Source organism: Aethalodelphis obliquidens, unplaced genomic scaffold (genome assembly GCF_003676395.1).
Source record: "Aethalodelphis obliquidens isolate GAN/ISIS:26980383/991018 unplaced genomic scaffold, ASM367639v1 scaffold72, whole genome shotgun sequence".
In the NCBI taxonomy this organism is placed as follows: domain Eukaryota; kingdom Metazoa; phylum Chordata; class Mammalia; order Artiodactyla; family Delphinidae; genus Aethalodelphis; species Aethalodelphis obliquidens.
In genome coordinates, this window is record NW_020838016.1 from 3,585,071 (window position 1) to 3,603,799 (window position 18,729).

Sequence of the window (18,729 nt, forward strand, 5' to 3'; positions counted from 1 at the left end):
CCTGGCTATTTTTAAGTCTTCACATACCCACCTACCTCCCACCCCTAGGTGCTCCTTACTCATGCTGTTCAATCTCCTGATTGACTTATTTTTTAAGTTGTTTACATATTTATGTATTTATTGATTTATCTTTTTAATTAAGAATTTCACTGTTTCACATTTTTCATATGTGCTCTTAGCACATGATTGTGGGCAGGTGGCCTATGAGTTCCTGTGTCAGTTACAAGGAAGGCAATTTTGAGAGGACCTTCCCAAGTTGAGTCCCCCCAGCGCGATGAGGTTTATGTTTTAAACCAGACCATTTCACATGGTGTTAAATCTCAGGAGTGGTTATAAGGGTGTTATGTCTCAGGATAATTCATAAGTTGTACATTGGTTTTATACGGCTTTCTATATTTGTGTTATATTTAACAATAACTGTTAAAAATAAATATCTCTTCTTTCAAAATTCACACAACTTGTTCACTATATCATAATGACATGTGGCGCAGGTGCTGGCCACGGGTAGGTAGGATCGGAGTGACAGGGAGTGTCTGGTAAGCGGTGAGGGCTACCTGTCCACCGCCTCTGGCCTCAATGGAGCCATCCAGTCGGCTACAGGAGGGCAAAACAACTAAATGAAGATAACAACAACGATAACAGTAATAATAAATCAGAGAGTGAAACTCTCATCCGCCAAATCGTAGTAAGCACTACGAATCGCATCCCCGCAGGCCTGCCATACAAGGGACTGCACGGACAGCGGCCCTGGCAGCCCTTGCGGCGCCCCTGAGTGCCCCCTTTCACTCTCTGGCCGGCAGAGTGGGCGGGGTCCGCTGGGAGGGGCGGAGCCTGGCGGGAGGGGCGGGGCGCCGAGCCCACAGCAGCGGGTGGGGCTGAGGGATGGGAGGGGGTGGACGGGCGGCTGGGCGGGGCGCGCTTGGGCCTCAGCTCCTCACGCGCCGCTTTCCCAGCCCACATCCCGCGCCGCCCGGAGCCCTGGCGGCCAAGGCTGTGCGCGAGCGGAGGCAGCAGCCAGAGGAGGAGTCGCGAGTGCTGAGGTAAGCGTGGGGCCGCCCGCCGCGCGGCCCGGAGCCCTCGCGTCCCGCGTTCGGCCCGCGGGTTGTGGCGAGGGAGGGGGGCGGTGCGCGGAGGCCCGGGCGGGCGGGGCCGGGGCCTGAGGGCGGGGACCGGCCTGGCCCCAGGGGCCGGCGGGGTCGGCAGGGCAGCGCGGCGCTGGCCCTGCTTGCTGAGCCGTGCAAGTCGGGGTTCGAGGCGGTGCGGGCGCCGCCGCAAGACCGGCTCGGTCCCGGGCCTTGTCAGCCCGGGAGGTGTGGAAACGGCCTGTCCCGGGGGCGCCCACGGAGGAGGGAAGGCGGGGGACGGCCTGGTCCCTCCCACTTTCGGGGGGCTGGGGGGCCAGTTCGCCCGTACAACCCTCGGGAACTTGTTAATAGGAAAGCTTGGCAGAGAAACAAATGCCAACGTTTTGGAAGAACTGAGAGTCACGTCGTTAGGCGCTGAGCCTTTATTTTCCTTCCCCGCCCCCTGACCAACCTCGGCCCGACTTGGCCAAAGAAGGATGTGTCACCAGCTCGCGGCCTCGGGCGGGATCCCGGGCCCGGCTGGGAAAGGGAGTACCTGAAACAAAGGTAAACAGGAGTCGGGCTGACCCCGGCCTTGCCCCGCGGCCGCCGCTGGGCCGCCCCGGTGGGTCTCACTCCCGCGCCGACCCCGGCCGCCGCCTCGGAGGGGCTTTCTCCTGGGGGACCTCTCGATGGAAACCAGCTGGCCGGCCTTGGAGTTGATGTTGCATCTGAACTCTGCTATGCTCACATTATTCCCAATCCTCTGACTCTGGTAAAGCTTAAGGAAACTGTATCCAGTTTTAGTGGTCAGCAAATGTAAGGGAGGATAAATTGCTCTTTGTAAATTATAAGGTATTTTCTTATTAGGAAGTGGTCTGGAAACACGAAATAAAAATTTTTAACACGTAAGCAAAAAAAGAGTGATTAGTATGCCTTCCAAAATCTGAGGAAGTCTTCCTCCTCAAATCTTTTATGTACAAAACATCGCCCAAACCTTCCGAGCCAAGCATTTTTCTTTGTTCTTCGTTAGTCTCAGGCCTCAGTTTCTCATAGAGAGAGCACCCAGTCTGAGACCCTAAGAATAGCCGTACTAGAGCAGAGTGTGTTTCTAGCTCAGTAGGCAACAGGCTTGTGTTATAGTAAAACACCGTTTTCTTTTTTGGTCATACTATTTTAAATTACCTCAATTTCATTTCTTCCAGGAGTATCCATGACTTTTAGTGAAAGCCTTTTAAAAAATCTATAGACTAATTTATACATACAGTTTATTCACACTTATTGCATCCTGTCCTCTCTGGCAGAAGAACTTATAGCATGAGATACTTGTGGAAAAACTTGAATCTTTTCTAACTCTGGGAGCTCAGAAATTGAGGACAGAGGAAAGAAGTTTTTTTTTAAATGGAAAGCTTTGGAGAAGTCTTTACCAGGACCAACCTGGCTGTTGAGTTCAAAAAATAGCTTTATCTACGAATAATCTGAACTTTAAGCAGTTAAAGATTTATTTGTATTCATAAGTATTTGCATATTTTAAAATACAGCTAACATTCTGGAGATTGAAAGGGCTATACGACTTTATCTTAGTCTGACTTAATTTGGCCTTAATGTTTAGCTGAAACCACTGCCCTAAGAGAATGAAAGGTTCGTTTCAGCAAGAAGGGAATAAAAGAGAAGAGTAATATTGGGGTATGGGCTACTTGAGGTGGGTACCTGTTCAAACCATAACTTTGCTTTTAAACGCTTCAGAGGCTTCGCATTACTTCTGGCAAACAGTATACACTGATATGGTCCATACCACCCTTCAACACACAGCTTAAAGCTTTACTTCCTCTCTGAAGTTTTTCTTGACATCCTCCTCACCCCACCTCCCCCCCCCCCGAAAAACCCCATTGCCTGGAATAGAATTGATCACCCTTTTGAGTATGACCGTCCTCTAAATTAGACGTACCACTGACATTTTGGACCAGATAATTCTTCTCGTGGAGGCTATCCTGTGCACTATAGGATGTTTAGCAGCATTCCTGACCTCTAGTTAATAGTTACCAGTAGTCCGCCTGCATACACACACAGTTGTGACAGTCAAACAGTCACACACGCCACACCACCCACACTCAAAAATGCCTCTAGACATTGGCAGATGTCCCCTGGGAGGGCCAAAATCACCCCCAGTTGAGAACCACTGTTCTAAAGGGACTGCTTGTCTTAACACTAATGACACTGCATTGTCCTCATTTGCTTCTGTGTCATTTTTTCTACTCTGCTGGGTTTGAAGGTAAGAGCAGTCATTCATTTAACAAACATCTGAGAGAGAGCCTACCTTGCCAGCCAGACCTTAATTTAGGTCTGGGAATACAGTGGTAAAAGCCACGGATGTGGTCTCTAAACTCCTGGACCTTACAGTCTAAAGAGAGTGACAGACACATACATGTATAATTATACAGTTCCTCGTTACAATTGTGATAGATTCTGGAAGTACAGCGTTCTCTGAATACATCAAAAAGGGGTACTGACCTAGTTTGGAAGCTAGGGGTTTCTTTGGGAAGTAACCTATAAGGGGAGGTAGACTGAAGAATAAATAGAAGTTACAAGGTAAAGCTTTGGGGGACTGTATTCCAGGCAGAAGGAGCAGGACCTTTTCTGGGAATTCAGAGGCCAGTATAGCTGGAAGATGGAGAGTGATAGGGGCCGGATGATACAAAATGAAGCTGGGAAAGTAGGTGAAGGCACGGTGAGCAGCAGTTCTCAGTCCAGCCTGTTTATCAGAATCACTAGAGGAACTTAAAACAATACCAGTGCCTGGGCCATGCTCCAGGCCCATTAGATCAGAATGTCTGCAGTGGGTCTTATTTCCTCCCCCAGCTGCCACTTTCCTCATACCTTCCAGCAGGATAACCACTGTTAGTAGTTTTATGTATCATTCTAGACATTTTCTGTGGCATTCAAGCAAATGCATATTCTTTCCTCCTGTTGTTTACACAAATGGTAGCATACTGTACACACTGTTCTGTTCCTTGTTTTGTTCTCTTAACAATATCCTGGAAATCTTTCCATTCTAATATATAGTTTTCTTATTCTTTTGAATGACTGTATAGTATTCCATTGTATAGATACACAGATTATTTAATGGATCCTCTACTGAGGGACATTTAAACTGTGTTCCTCTGTTGAGGGACATTTAAATTGTTTCCAGTAATTTACTATAACAAATCATACTATGCATATGCTAGTTCACATGTGTGTGAATATATTTGTAGGATAAATTCCTAGAAGTGGAATTGTTGGGTCAGATATATACACACACACATTTGTAAATATTTGTGGTTGTAAAAGATTACTCTGGTCATATTGGAGAGAATAGCTTGGAAGGAAATGAGTGGATGTTGGAGAAAACTGATTCTAACTAAGATTACAGTGTGTTATAAAGTGAATTGTGTCCCCCTAAAATTGCTCTTTGAAGCCCTAAGCCCTAATGTGACTATATTTGAAGATAGTCTTTAGGAGGTAATTAAAGTTAAATGAGGTCATAATGGTTGGGGCCCTAATCCAATAAAATTGGTGGCCTTATAAGAAGAGGAGGAAGGGAAGGCCATGTGCTCACAGTGAGAACATAGCCATTTACAAGCCAGGAAGAGAGTCCTTACCAGAAACCAACCTTGCTGGACCTTGATCTGGGACTTCTATCCTCCAAAACTGTAAGAATGTTAATTTCTGTTGTTTAAGCCACCCAGTCTATGGTATTTTATTATGGCTACCTGAGCTGGCTAATACAGTCAGCCTTTGGTATCTGCTGGGGATTGGTTCCAGGACCCCCCTGGATACCAAAATCCACGGATGCTCAAGTCCCTTATATAAGATGGCGTAATACAGTCAGCCCTCCGTATCTGCAGGTTTACATCCATGGATACAGAGGGAAAACTACACTGTGGAAAGGTAGAGAAAAACTGATAGCTGGGACCAAGTTGGTAGCAGAGGAGATGGAGAGAAGTAAATGGATGCAAGGGATATATTTAGGAGGCATAATTGATAGGATTTGTTGATTGATACAGTACAAGCAGTGAGAGGGAGAAATACGTGTATAGAATAAAGCCCAGGATTCTCACTTACCCAGCCAGGTGAATGGTGTTACCTGAGCTAGAGAACATTGGAAGAATAAATGGTTGAGGTGGTTTAAATTACAGTTCACTTTGGGACTGGTGAGAAGTGGAGATGTCACATAAGCATTTGATAATTCAAATCCAGAGCCCAGAAGGGTGTGATGGACTGGGGATATAAATATTTAGGTGTAAATTGAAGGGTGTAGATGGAATTACCCCGCACAGAGGTTGTACACCCACAGCCCAGAGCTGAATCTGGTTTACAGATGTGTGTTGTTTTTCATATACAGTGGTTTTTGTTGTTGTTGTTTAATTTTGAGTTAGTTGCCAGTAATTTAAAATCTGAAGATTTCCCATGAAAATCCAGATTTTGGAGCTTTTCTTTAAAAGTGAGAAGATGTAGCACTACTGAGCTGGCTTTCCCATATGAGAGCAGTTGATTGGAGCTCTGTCACAGCTGATCCCAGCTGCTTTCTAGTCCACCAAAGAGCCTACCACTCCCTAAAACTTATTCCTGGCCTGCTTTGTTTATTTTCTTCTCTGACTGTGTAGGCATATGAGTGTGTGATGCCTGCTGTAGGGAGAGAGTATAGAATAGTGATTCTCATTTTGGCTACACATTGGAAACATTGAATGGTTAAAAAATACTGATGCTGGGGCCTACCTCAATTTCTCTTTCTGTTTGCTTGCTCTGAATTGCAGCCTGGGATTTTTAAAAGGTCCTCAGGTGATTCCACTGAGCAGTGGCAATTGAGAACCATCTATAGAGATTAAGAAGAGAAGAGGGCTCAGGCCCAGCATTTCAAAGTTGGGTCAAGGAGGGTAACCCCAGGAGAGAGATGAGAAGTGGCCAGAGGTACAGTGGAATGACACCTTGCTTGCCCTTAAGGTATGCAAACTTAACCGAATATATTTGAAGGTGTTTCTAATTAGATGAAAGAAAGTGTTCTATTTCGCAGGTATACTTACTGTTGTGTTTTTTTTTTTTGCATGCATGCATACATAGATGCTGTTCATTACTGTATAGAGTTATGCATACAAAAATCAGTTAGGCTTTACTTAATAGGCCATTTAAAGAATTTTCGAGAGTAATTTAAATATACTCGGTTTTTGTCTTAGAAACTCACTTTCAAATTTAATTCCAGTTTAAGATGTGTCATGAAAGGCAAGGGAAGAGAATATTTTAAAAAGAGGAGTCATCAAGTAAAGATGTAGACATAAAATGATGTACTGAATTTAGCAAATGGAGTCTTTGACCTTAGCAACAACCGTTTTAGATTGAAAAAGGCAGAAGCCAGATTGAAGTGGATAGAAAGTAAGGAAATGGAAATGGTGAATGTTGGAAAAATCTTTTGAGATGTTTAACCAAAAGGGGAGTGATGAGGCAGGGGGAGGTGTCTTACATGTCTCTATGGTAGGTGCTTAGTCTGTGTTGGTTACCCAAACGCTTCTCCTGACTTTTCAGGGACGTATCTCAGTCGTGCCTGATTACCTGTCTACCCCATTTCAGAGGGGTCTTGCTTATATTTGTTTTGGAGACTTTGTGCTTTTCACTGAGGAGATATTTTGCCAGGACCCTTGAGGCTCAGATGTTGGTGATTAGGCCCTTAGTCTCTTTCTTATCTGGAAAGCCATAGAACTCCTAAGGACCAGCAGGGCTCCAGTGACCCTGACATCATCCTTTCAGTGAACTGATGAACAAAGACCAGATTGTTGGCATGTTGAAAATGGAATACTTGGCTATGTCAGGGAATATGTATCTAGCTGTCATTCCTAGGGATAGTTTTTTTTTTTTTCTTGCGGTACGCGGGCCTCTCACTGTTGTGGCCTCTCCCGTTGCGGAGCACAGGCTCCGGACGCGCAAGCTCAGCGGCCATGGCTCACGGGCCCAGCCGCTCTGCGGCATGTGGGATCTTCCCAGACCGGGGCACGAACCCGTGTCCCCTGCATCGGCAGGTGGACTCTCAACCACTGCACCACCAGGGAAGCCCCCTAGGGATAGTTTTTGCAGCTGTGTTTTTTTCTAATTAACTTGATATTGCAGTTTGGTTTTCCAGTTGCGTGTATGTAACATTTCTCATACTTTGAAATCTTTATCATTGATGGTGATTAAAGGGTATGGATATAAGTTGGAGAATTAGGCCCTCATTGAGCTCAGAGAGAAGCAGAAGAAGAGAACACCAAACAAACTTTGGTTTCCAAAAGGTTGTATGAATGCTGTTACCTTGAAGACTTTGGATTAGAATGACTCTCTGGAGTGGGTTGTAATGCAGATGTTCACTACCAATCTGTCATTTATCCATTTCTGCCTCACTGGCAACCTTAATCTGGCACAAGAGAGTTTAAAGGTCAGTTTTACACTTCATGTTTCTAAGAGTTGTGATCTACCAGCAAAACAGAAACCACAGGGGTTGGAAAATGCCAAGGATTATTAGTGAAGAATGGTATTTATTAGTTGAAGGCATAAGCCCCATTGCTGTACTCTTTTTGCAAACAGGAGTATCATCTTGTAAGGGATTGTCCTTCATAGCTGTCATTGGTTCATCAGGTGCACGATGGTTAACTTCTAAATGAAGGATGACTTTGTGACATGAATAGCAGACTTTGGTTTAAGGTTTATACTGGGAGTTTATGATAAGAAAATATTTTGTTTAGAAACTTTTATGTGCTTAGGCAATTGTAGGAATTCTTTTATTGCAAATATAGTTAGGTACTATGCCTGATGGTGATAGATGGAGGGAAAAGTTCACTGCCAAAGTTGTCCAGAGCTCCTTTGGTTTGTAAAGGAGACAACAGTGGTTGCATGGTAATAGGATTTAGAGTCAGTTCGTCAGTGCATGACCTTGATCTGTCAAGTGTGAGCTGTGTGACTTGCTTTTATTGAGTTAAAATTCACATAACATAAAATTAACCATTTTAATCATTTTAAAGTGTACAATCAGTGAATCTCAATACATTCACAGTGTTGTGCAACCATAACCATTATCTAATTCCAGAACATTTTTTATCACCCCAGAAGTAAGCCATGTACCCATTAAGCAGTTATTCCCCATCCCTTTCTCCCCCTATTTCCTGGAAACCACCAGTTTGCTTGCTTTCTCTATGGAGTTGTTTATTTTGGACATTTCATATAAATGGAATCACACAAAATGAGACTTCCTGTATCTGGCTTCTTCTTTCATTTAGCATGATGTTTACAAGGTTCATTCGTGTTGTGGCATGTGTTCCTTTCTTTGAATAATATTCATTCCTGTCTTTGAATAATAATTCCACTGAAAGGATATACCACCTTTTGTTTATCCGTTTATCAGTTGATGGACATTTCAGTTGTTTACACCTTCTGGCTACTGTAGATAGTGTTGCCAAGAGCTTTCGTGTGCAAGTTTTTACTTGAATACCTGTTTCAATTCTTTTGTGTATATACCTAGGAGTGGAATTGCTGGATCATATGGTAATTCTATGTTTAACTTTTTGAGGAACTACCAAACTTTTCCACAGCAACTGCACCATTTTACATTTCCACTATCAGTGTTTGAAAGTTATAGTTTCTCCACGTCCTCGTCAACACTTGTTATTTTCTGGTTTTGGTTTGGTTTTGGTTATGGCCATCCTCGTGGTTGTGAAGTGATATCTCACTGTGATTTTGATTTGCATTTCTCTAGTGACTAATGATGTTGTGCATCTTTTAATGTGTTTGTTGGCCATTTGTATATTTTCTTTGGAGAGATGTCTATTCAAGTTCTTTGCCTGTTTTTTAATTGGGCTGTTTGTCTTTTTTGTTGTTGAGTAGTTAAGAGTTCTTTATATATTGATTGCTAGACCCTTGTCAGATACCACCAAGAGTGGTATGATCCTTCAGCAACCACCAAGGGTCTTCCATTCTAGTGCATAGTGAGTCATGACATAACTAGAGGGCTGGGATCCAGCCAGTCACAGAGTCCCAGGTACAAAAGGTATTTGGATATGTTGTACCCATCCAAAATTAAAGGTATATTTTCTTGTAGAGCATGCATTTGTCAAATTCTGTTGCTATTCCTCTCAAATTTATTTATTTTTTAAATAAATTTATTTATTTATTATTATTATTTTTTTTTTTTGGCTGTGTTGGGTCTTCGTTGCTGCATGTGGGCTTTCTCTAGTTGCGGCGAGAGGGGGCTACTCTTCGTTGTGGTGCGTGGGCTTCTCATTGTGGTGGCTTCTCTTATTGTGGAGCACGGGCTCTAGGCACGCAGGCTTCAGTAGTTGTGGCACATAGGCTCAGTAGTTGTGGCTCTCGGGCTCTAGATTGCAGGCTCTATAGTTGTGGCACACGGGCTTAGTGGCTCCGCGGCACGTGGGATCTTCCCGGACCATTGCTTGGATTCTTAACCACCACGCCACCAGGGAAGTCCCTCTTCTCAAATTTAGGGATAGCTGTTCTAGGTGTGTGAGTCATAGTTTTCAAAACTAAAGAGTTTTCAGGCTTTGAAGGAGAATAAAGGCAGTTCTTTTTATTGAACCAAGAATTCTCACATATCAATGTATCAGCCTTTAAACTTCTAGAACTAAGACTATTTCCTGATTCAGTGGTTAGTGATCTCATTCACCTCAATCAACAAATATTTATTGAGTTACCACTATGTGCTTGGCACTTTGCTAGATACTAGAGATACAGTGCCTTATGATACAAGTCCAAACTCTCTCTTGACCCTGCATCCTCCTCCAAATCTGTTCCTCTCTGTTGTCTAACTGACTCAGTCCAGTTCCTTTCCACCAGTCTCTCTTGAGTCCTCTCTCTTGAGTCAGGCCTTTACCCTCCACATTGCTAACTCCAGTGAGTAAGTTTTCAGTCTTTTTCTTACTTGACCTTTCAATAGCATTTTGCACAGTTGATTATTCCTTTCTTTGAAATGCTTTCTTCACTTAGCTTCCAGAGTACTACATTCTCTGGATTTCCTCCTACCTTACTGGTGATTCCTTCTCAGTCTTTTTGTTTTCATCATCTAACTGACCTCTGAAAATTGGAGAGCTGTTTATTCCTCAAACCTCTATTCTTCCTTATCAACCCTATTTTCTTGTCATTTCACCCAGTCTCATGACCTTAAATATACACCAATCCTACCACCAAGGACTACCAATTTTTTTCTCCAAGTTAGACCTCTTCTCTGAATCTCATACTCTGATATCAAAGTGCCTACTTGACCTCTCCATTTGGATATCTAACAGACATCTCAAAACGGAACTCCTCCTCTTCCCCTCTAAAACCCACTCTTGCCACAGCCTGTCCCATCTCGGTAAATAGCAGCTCCATTCTTCCAGGAACCCAGGCCAAAAACCTTGGCAACATCTTTGACTCTCTTCTGTCTCTTTCACCCCACATTCAGTCTATCAGCAAACCCTCTTGGCTCTACATTCAGAATGTATCTAGAATTGGTCACATCCCAATATCTCTACTGCTTCTACCTTGTCCAAACCACCATTGTATCTCACCTGGATTACTGTCATAGCCTCTTTTTCCCTGCTTCTGTCCTTGCTCTCCTAGCAGCTAGAGGGACCCTGTTAAAAGTAAGTTCTCTGATCAGAGGCTTTACACTTACCTACAAGGCCCTATATAATCTAACCCCCCTTTTACTTCCCTGACCTCATCTCCTGCAACTCTCCCCTGTGCTTACTTTGTCCCAGTCACAAATGGTTCTTGTTCTTCCTTCAACAAAGCAGCTACATCCCTGCCTCAGGACCTTTGCTTTCCCCTAATATCTACAAAGCTCCTTCTCTCAGGTCTTTGTTAAAGTTCATTTTCCCCAGCACTCCCTTCCATTTCAAACTCTTCTTCCCAGATCTCTCAATAATCTGGGTGTTCCTCCCATCCCCCCAAGACTGAGCATTGAGGCTATTTCTCTCCCATGCCCCCATATGTTTATTCATCTTTAAGCTTTCTTTTGAACTGAGTCCCTCCAGTTTTGTTTTGTTTTGTTTTAAGCAGTTTGAAAACTGCTTGTCTGTGAGGTTAGAAATAAAAAGCAGAGATTAGTGTCTGTGAATGGGTATGTCATTAAGGACTTAGAAATCATAGCAAAGGCACACTGAGCCCTTCCATTTCGTGATCACAGGCATAGTCCCTGTTTCACAGCCTTGAGAATGGAGCCCTGGAATGCTCCTGCTATGAGTACTGATGAACACAGCACTCCTACCAGTGCCAAGCCCCGAGCACTGTGGCTCAGGTGTCAGCATTTTGTCTTCTGTCAGCATGGTACGTCTTGGCAATCTTGGCATTCTCCTGGCATTCTAGTTGGTACCTCTTTCCCATGGCAGGCCCTGCTCAGTGAGTGGAGGTTCACTCAGTGTTGGCAGCAGTATTGAAATCCATGTATTAAAGGCAGTTAAGGGTTCCACATAATGAAGAGAGTGTGTTGATTCTACTGTGAAATGCCTCAGACTCTAAAGAAAAGGGCAACAGATCATGTCTAATGACGGTCTCTCTGGATAGCAGGTTAAGAGGTTTCATCTGGGTCATTGTTTCTCAGCTTGTCTGTAAACCTGCAGGCCTTCATGAGGGCCTTCTGGCGGGATCATGTTATTAAAGGCTGGAATGGTGTCTGTTTTGATTCATTATTTTAAAAGACCATGCATTATTTCTAATGAATTTTTAACCAAACAAGTATTATATAAATATGTTCTCCTTGCCTCTACTCTTTTCCTAGATGAGCTAATTTCCTAGATGACAAATAAGTAGATAAATAAATAATGTAATTTCAGATAGTGGTAATAGTGCTATGAAAAAAATTAAGTAGGTCTATTCCCCTGATGATGAACACTTGGGTTGTTTCCAGTTTTTCCTCTTTTAAACATTACTGCAATGAACATCCTTGTACTTATGCAAATGTGTGAATGTTTATATTGTATAAACAACTGAAAGATGGAATTACTGGGTCATATAGTCATATAATCAAAATTTTAATAGATAATGCCAAATTGGTCCCCAAGGTATCTATACTAATATTATTTAACTATATAATATGTAATATAATTAAAAGCAGTAATATGTTTATGTTTTTTAATAAATAAAATATTTTTATTACTTTTAGTTATACTAGGAATATAGAATACATTCTCTTTGTTAAAAGTAAATTAACAGAGGACAAAAATCCTCATGCCTTCACCAACTTGCAAATTTTTGCCTCTCTCAAAAGTTTTTTAAACTCCTCTCCCCTTGTTTTAATTTTTATTTCCATGTGGTTGACCATCTTTTCTAGTTTTTGACCATTTGTATTTCTTTTTTTCTTTTCTATTCGGATTGCATAGCAAAGACTGCTGGTTACCTCCTGTGATCCATTCTTCCTTCATCTTTAGTAATAGGAACCCCAGTTTTTAGCCAGGTCCATTGCTGCCCATCCAGAAGACTATATTCTTTGGCTTCCTTGGAGCTAAGTATAACTAGGTAAGTTTTAGCTAACAATACATAAGCAGAAGGGTTTGATATGACTTTCTGAAGGCTCCTTCAAGAGAGGAGGCACTCCCTCATCCCTTCACACATTCTATATATTGGAACACAGATGTAATGACTGGAGCTCTACCAGCCATCCTAGACTATGAGGACCATGGTGGTAGCTCAGTGAGCCAGAAAGTCTGGGTCTCTGAGCATTTGGTTAAGCTGCTGCACCAGCCCTCAACTTCTTTTGCATAAGAGAAATTTAACTTCTGTTTTGTTCAAGCACGCTTATTTTTGTTTTTTCCTGTTATATGCAGATAGTGAATACTTTTTATTTATTTATAGGAGTTCTTTGGCTTCTAGATACTCATTCTTTATTTATGAAAATGGTACATTTTCCTCCAATCTGTTGTAGTCCTCTCCCTTTGTTAGTAATGGTTTTTAATTTTGATGTCAGATTTACCTATCTTTGCTTTCATGGCTTTTGACTTTACTTTTTTTTTTTTTACTAACTTTTTTTTTAACTAACTTTTAAATGGATGTCTTTCCTGCCTTAAGATATAAACATAGTATCCTACATTTTCTTATACTTTTATATAAAATTTAAATCTTTAATTCATCTGGAATTTATTTTTGTGAATAGTGTAAGAGAGGACTCTTGTTCAGTTGGCTATCCATTTGAATAATAATTTTTCTAATAAGTGGCATGTCAAATTATCAGTTAATAGATTCTCATATATGTATAGGTTGGTTTTAGGACTCTATTTAGTTCCATTGATCTTTGCTTCTGTGACATTAACACACTTTTAATTACTATAGCTTGATAATAAATTGTGATTTTTGGTAGGCAAGGTCTTCTTTCTTTGTTCTTTTTAAAAATATTAAACATCAGGCTTCCCTGGTGGTGCAGTGGTTGAGAATCCATCTGCCGATGCAGGGGACAACGGGTTCATGCCCCCGTCCGGGAAGATCCCACATGCCGCGGAGCGGCTGGGCCCGTGAGCCATGGCCGCTGAGCCTGCGTGTCCGGAGCCTGTGCTCCGCAATGGGAGAGGCCACAACAGTGAGAGGCCCGCGTACCGCCAAAAAAAAGAAAAATTAAACATCTACAGCACAATATTTATAAAACATATGTAAGATGTAAAGCATAGCAGTACAATGAACACTTGTTATCCACTGCTCAGTTTAAGGAAAAAATATTGCTACTACTTTGTCTTTGTTGCCCCCGCCCCCCAGCCTAGGTTCTCTTGGCTCTTTCACATTTCCACTTCCATGTGAAATGTTAGAATTAGCTTATAAATTGATCTTAGAATCAATTCATATAATTGAAGGCAATAATAGTTTCTGTATCAGTAATTGCTTTTTGGAAATTAATAAACCAGTTATTTAAATGTTTTTCCCATTTAAAAAGCAACTTGGGTTGTTTCCATGTCTTAGCTATTATAAAGCTTCAGTGAACATGGGAGTGCAGATACCTTTTCAAGTTAGTGTTTTCATTTCTTTCAGATACATACCCAGAAGTGGAATTGCTGGATCATATGGTAGTTCTATTTTTAATCTTTTGAGGAACCTCCATATTGTTTTCCATAGGGGCTGCACCAATTTACTTTACCTTGCACAAGGGTTCCCCTTTCTCCACATCCTGGCCAATGCTTATTACTTGTTGTCTTCCTGATAATAGCCATTCTAACAGGTGTGAAGTGATAGCTCATTGTGGTTTTGATTTATATTCCTCTGATGATGAGTGATGTTGAGCACCCTTTATTCCTAGGTATTTTATTCTTTTTAATGCAAGTGTAAATGCTGTTGTTTTCTTAATTTCTCATTCTGATGGCTCATTATTAGCATATAGAAGTGCAGCTGATTTTTGTGTATTGATTTTGTATCCTACAAGTTTACTGAATTTGTTTATTAGTCCTGACAGTTTTTTAGTAGAGTTTTTAGAGTTTTCTATATGTAATACTGTGTCGTTTGTGAATATAGTTTTATTTCTTCCTTTCTTTTTTTTTGGTACGTGGGCCTCTCACTGTTGTGGCCTCTCCCGTTGCGGAGCACAGGCTCCGGACGCGCAGGCTCAGCGGCCATGGCTCACGGGCCCAGCCGCTCCACTGCATGTGGGATCTTCCCGGACCGGGGCACGAACCAATGTCCCCTGCATCGGCAGGTGGACTCTCAACCACTGTGCCACCAGGGAAGCCCTATTTCTTCCTTTCTGATTTGAATTCCTTTACTTCTTTTTCTTCCTGAATACTCTGGCTAGGACTTCAAATACTATGTTGAATAAATGTGGTAAGAGTGGGTCTCCTTGTCTTGTTCCCGATATTAGAGGAAAAGCTTTCAGCTTTTCACTGTTGAATCTCATGCTAGCTGTGAGCTTGTCATATATGGCCTCTCTTATGTTGAGGTATATTTCCTCTATTCCCAGTTTGATGAGAGTTTTTATCATGAATGGATTGTGATTTTTGGCAAATGCTTTTTCTGCATTTATTGAGATGATCATATGCTTTTTATCCTTCATTTTGTTAATGCAGTGTGTCATATTGATTGATTTGTGGGCGTTGAACCATCCTTGCATCCCTGGAATAGATTCCACTTGACCATGGTATATTATTCTTTTACTGTATTGTTGATTTCAATTTGCTAATATTTTGTTAAGGATTTTCATCTCATCTTTGTTCATCAAAGATATTGGCATGTAATTTTCTTTTTTTATAATGTTGTTGTCTGGTTGAATTAAGGGTATTGCTGGCCTCATAAAAAGGGTTTGACCCACGTACCTATGGTCTTCTAATCTATGACAAAGGAGGCAAGAATATACAATGGAGAAAAGACAGTCTCTTTAACAAGTGGTGCTGGGAAAACTGGACAGCTACATATAAAAGAATGAAATTAGAACACTCCCTAACATCATACACAAAAATAAACTCAAAATGGATTAAAGACCTAAATGTAAGGCTGGACACTATAAAACTCTTAGAGGAAAGCATAGGCCGAACACTCTTTGACATAAATGACAGCAAGATCTTTTTTGATCCACCTCCTAGAGTAATGAAAATAAAAACAAAAATAAACAAATGGGATCTAATTAAACTTAAAAGCTTTTGCACAGCAAAGGAAACCATAAACAAAACAAAAAGACAACCCTCAGAATGGGAGAAAATATTTGCAAATGATGCAACTGACAAGGGATTAATCTCCAAAACATACAAACAGCTCATGCAGCTCAATATCAAAAAAAGGAAATAACCCAATCAAAACATGGGTGGAAGATCTAAATAGACATTTCTCCAAAGACATACAGATGGCCTAAAAGCACATGAAATGAGGCTCAGCATCACTAATCATTAGAGAAATGCAAATCAAAACTACAATGAGGTATCACCTTACACTGGTCAGAATGGACATCATCAAAAAAATCTACAAACAGTAAATGCTGGAGAGGGTGTGGAGAAAAGAACCCTCCTACCCTGTTGGTGGGAATGTAAATTGGTACAGCCACTCTGGAGAACAGTATGGAGGTTGTTTAGAAAACTAAAATTAGAAATACCATATGACCCAGCAATCCCACTACTGAGCATATACCCAGAGAAAACCATAATTCGAAAAGATACATGCACCCCACCCCGGTGTTCATTGCAGCACTGTTTACAATAGCCAGGTCATGGAAGCAACCTAAATGCCCATCAACAGAGGAATGGGTAAAGAAGATGTGGTACATATATACAGTGGAATATTACTCAGCCGTAAAAAGAGCAAAATAATGCCATTTGCAGCAACATAGACGGACGTAGAGTTGTCATAATGAGTGAAGCAAGTCAGACAGAGAAAGACAAGTATCATATAATACCACTTATATGTGGAATCTAAAAAAATAGGGTACAAATAAACTTATTTACAAAACAGAAGTAGAGTCACAGATGTAGAAAACAAACTTATGGTTACCAGGGAGTGGGGGGGGTGGATAAATTGGTAGATTGGGACTGACATATACACAGTACCATATATAAAATAGATAAGTAATAACGACCTACTCTATAGCACAGGGAACTCTACTCAGTAATCTGTAATGGCCTATATGGGAAAAGAATCTAAAAAAGAGTGGATATATGTATATTTATAATAATTCACTTTGCTGTACACCTGAAACTAACACAACATTGTAAATCAACTATACTCCAATAAAAATTTTTTTAAAATAATAAAATAAAATGAGTTTGGAAGTATTCCCTCCTCTTCTACTGTTTGGAAGAGTTTAAGAAGGACCATTATACTGTTTTTAAGTGTTGTTCTTAGTTTTAAGTATAGTTTAATTTGTACTCATAATGGATTGTTGGTTAAAGATGGAACATGTGTGAAACACATGTCAAGATATCATAGATTAATGAGGAGCATGAAAAATGATAGTTCTGCAAAACTATTTCAAGATGCTCTTTATGAAATACGTAATTTGCATTCATCTGATCAAAATTTTTATGAAATATCAAGATGTTTCTAATACTTAAAAAACTACATGATTAAAGGAAGCTGGGTGAAGGGTATAAGGGAATTCTCTGTATTCTCTTTGCAGTTCTTCTGGAAATCTATAATTAACTCAAAATAAAAAGGTTTTTTTAATCATTTTAAATATAAAAACATTAGCCAGGCATGCCTTAGTTTAAAGTCATGTGTATTCATACATGCTTATAATTGGCATTTGCTATTTCCTATTCTTAAAGCTACTCTAGAGAAAATAATTTCAGGTTGGTTAACCAAATACAAATAGCAAGGTAAAGATACTGTATTGAATATCATGAAACATAGAAGGGGTCTAATCAAATTCAGATGATTTCATTTCTAAAATGAATTGTCAATTGAGAGACTCCATGTGGTATGAAATAAGGAAGAGGTTTGCTCTAAAAAGAATTCATTTTCAACTTACTATACAACTAGCGTTATAGATAGCTGGATGTTTATTTTATTATCATTGATCTTATTCTGTTTAGGTACTTCAGATTCTCAAAAGGAAAGATTTAAACACTTGAAAATATGAAAAAGAAAAAATATACAGGGTTATTCTGTCCAACTGGCTTTTTGTTTATTGGTGATAAAGATCTGAAGTATATGTTTGCTGAGAACTTCTCTCAAAGAGCAGCATGAAACCATTTCTTCTACCTTGATTAAACTAAACCTCCAGGGCTTCCCTGGTGGTGCAGTGGTTAAGAATCTGCCTGCCAATGCAGGGGACACGGGTTTGAGCCCTGGTCCGGGAAGATCCCACATGCTGTGGAGCAACTAAGCCCGGGCACCACAACTACTGAGCCTGCGCTCTAGAGCCCATGAACCACGACTACTGAAGCCCGCACGCCTAGAGCCCGTGTTCCGCAACAAGAGAAGCCACCGCAATGAGAAGCCCACACACCGCAACATAGAGTAGACCCCACTCGCCACAACTAGAGAAAGCCCGCACTCAGCAACAAAGACCCAACTCAGCCAAAAATAAATAAATAAATGAATTTATTTAAAAAACAAACAAACAAAAAACTAAACCTCCAAATTATCAAAATAAGAGTTGATTTTTATAAGCTCAAAATGGAAGAATTCCAAGTATCAGGTTTTTAACGTTTGTTTGTTTTGGCTGCTATAATGTGGATTAAATTTCAGCCTACATCTCAATATACATTTGGTGCCAAGTCCATTTATTAAATTTAATTTTATATTAGAGTACAGTTGATTTACAGTGTTCTTTTAGTTTCAGGTATACAGCAAAGTGATTCCGTTATACATACATCCATTCTTTTTTAGATTCTTTCCCATATAGGTTATTACAAAATATTGAGTAGAGTTCCCTGTGCTATACAGTAGGTCCTTGGTGATTATCTATTTTATATATAGTAGTGTGTATATGTTAATCCCAAACTCCTAATTTATCCCTCCCTGCACCTATCCCCTTTGGTAACCATAAGTTTGTTTTCGAAGTCTGTGAGTCTGTTTCTGTTTTGTAAATAAATTCATTTGTATGTTTCTTTTAGATTCCACATGTAAGTAATATCATAGGATATTTGTCTTTCTCTGTCTGACTTACTTTACTTAGTATGATAATATCTAGGTCCATCCATGTTGCTGCAAATGGCATTTCATTCTTTTTTTATGGCGGAGTAATATTCCATTGTATATATGTACCACA

The 18,729-nt window shown here is 40.7% G+C and overlaps 1 protein-coding gene across 3 annotated transcripts in view; it reads left to right on the plus strand.

The window, feature by feature from the left end:
- The first annotated feature begins 933 nt into the window (after positions 1-933).
- The window catches only part of PPP2R3A (protein phosphatase 2 regulatory subunit B''alpha), a 229,270-nt gene continuing 211,474 nt past the window's right edge, over positions 934-18,729 (plus strand). The window contains exon 1 of one of the 3 annotated variants that reach the window (XM_027091681.1): positions 934-1,040. The gene's annotated coding sequence lies outside the window, so the exon portion shown is untranslated. Of the gene's footprint in view, positions 1,041-12,405; positions 12,576-18,729 lie in introns of those variants that run through there. The other 2 variants (XM_027091683.1, XM_027091682.1) reach the window with 2 other exon arrangements.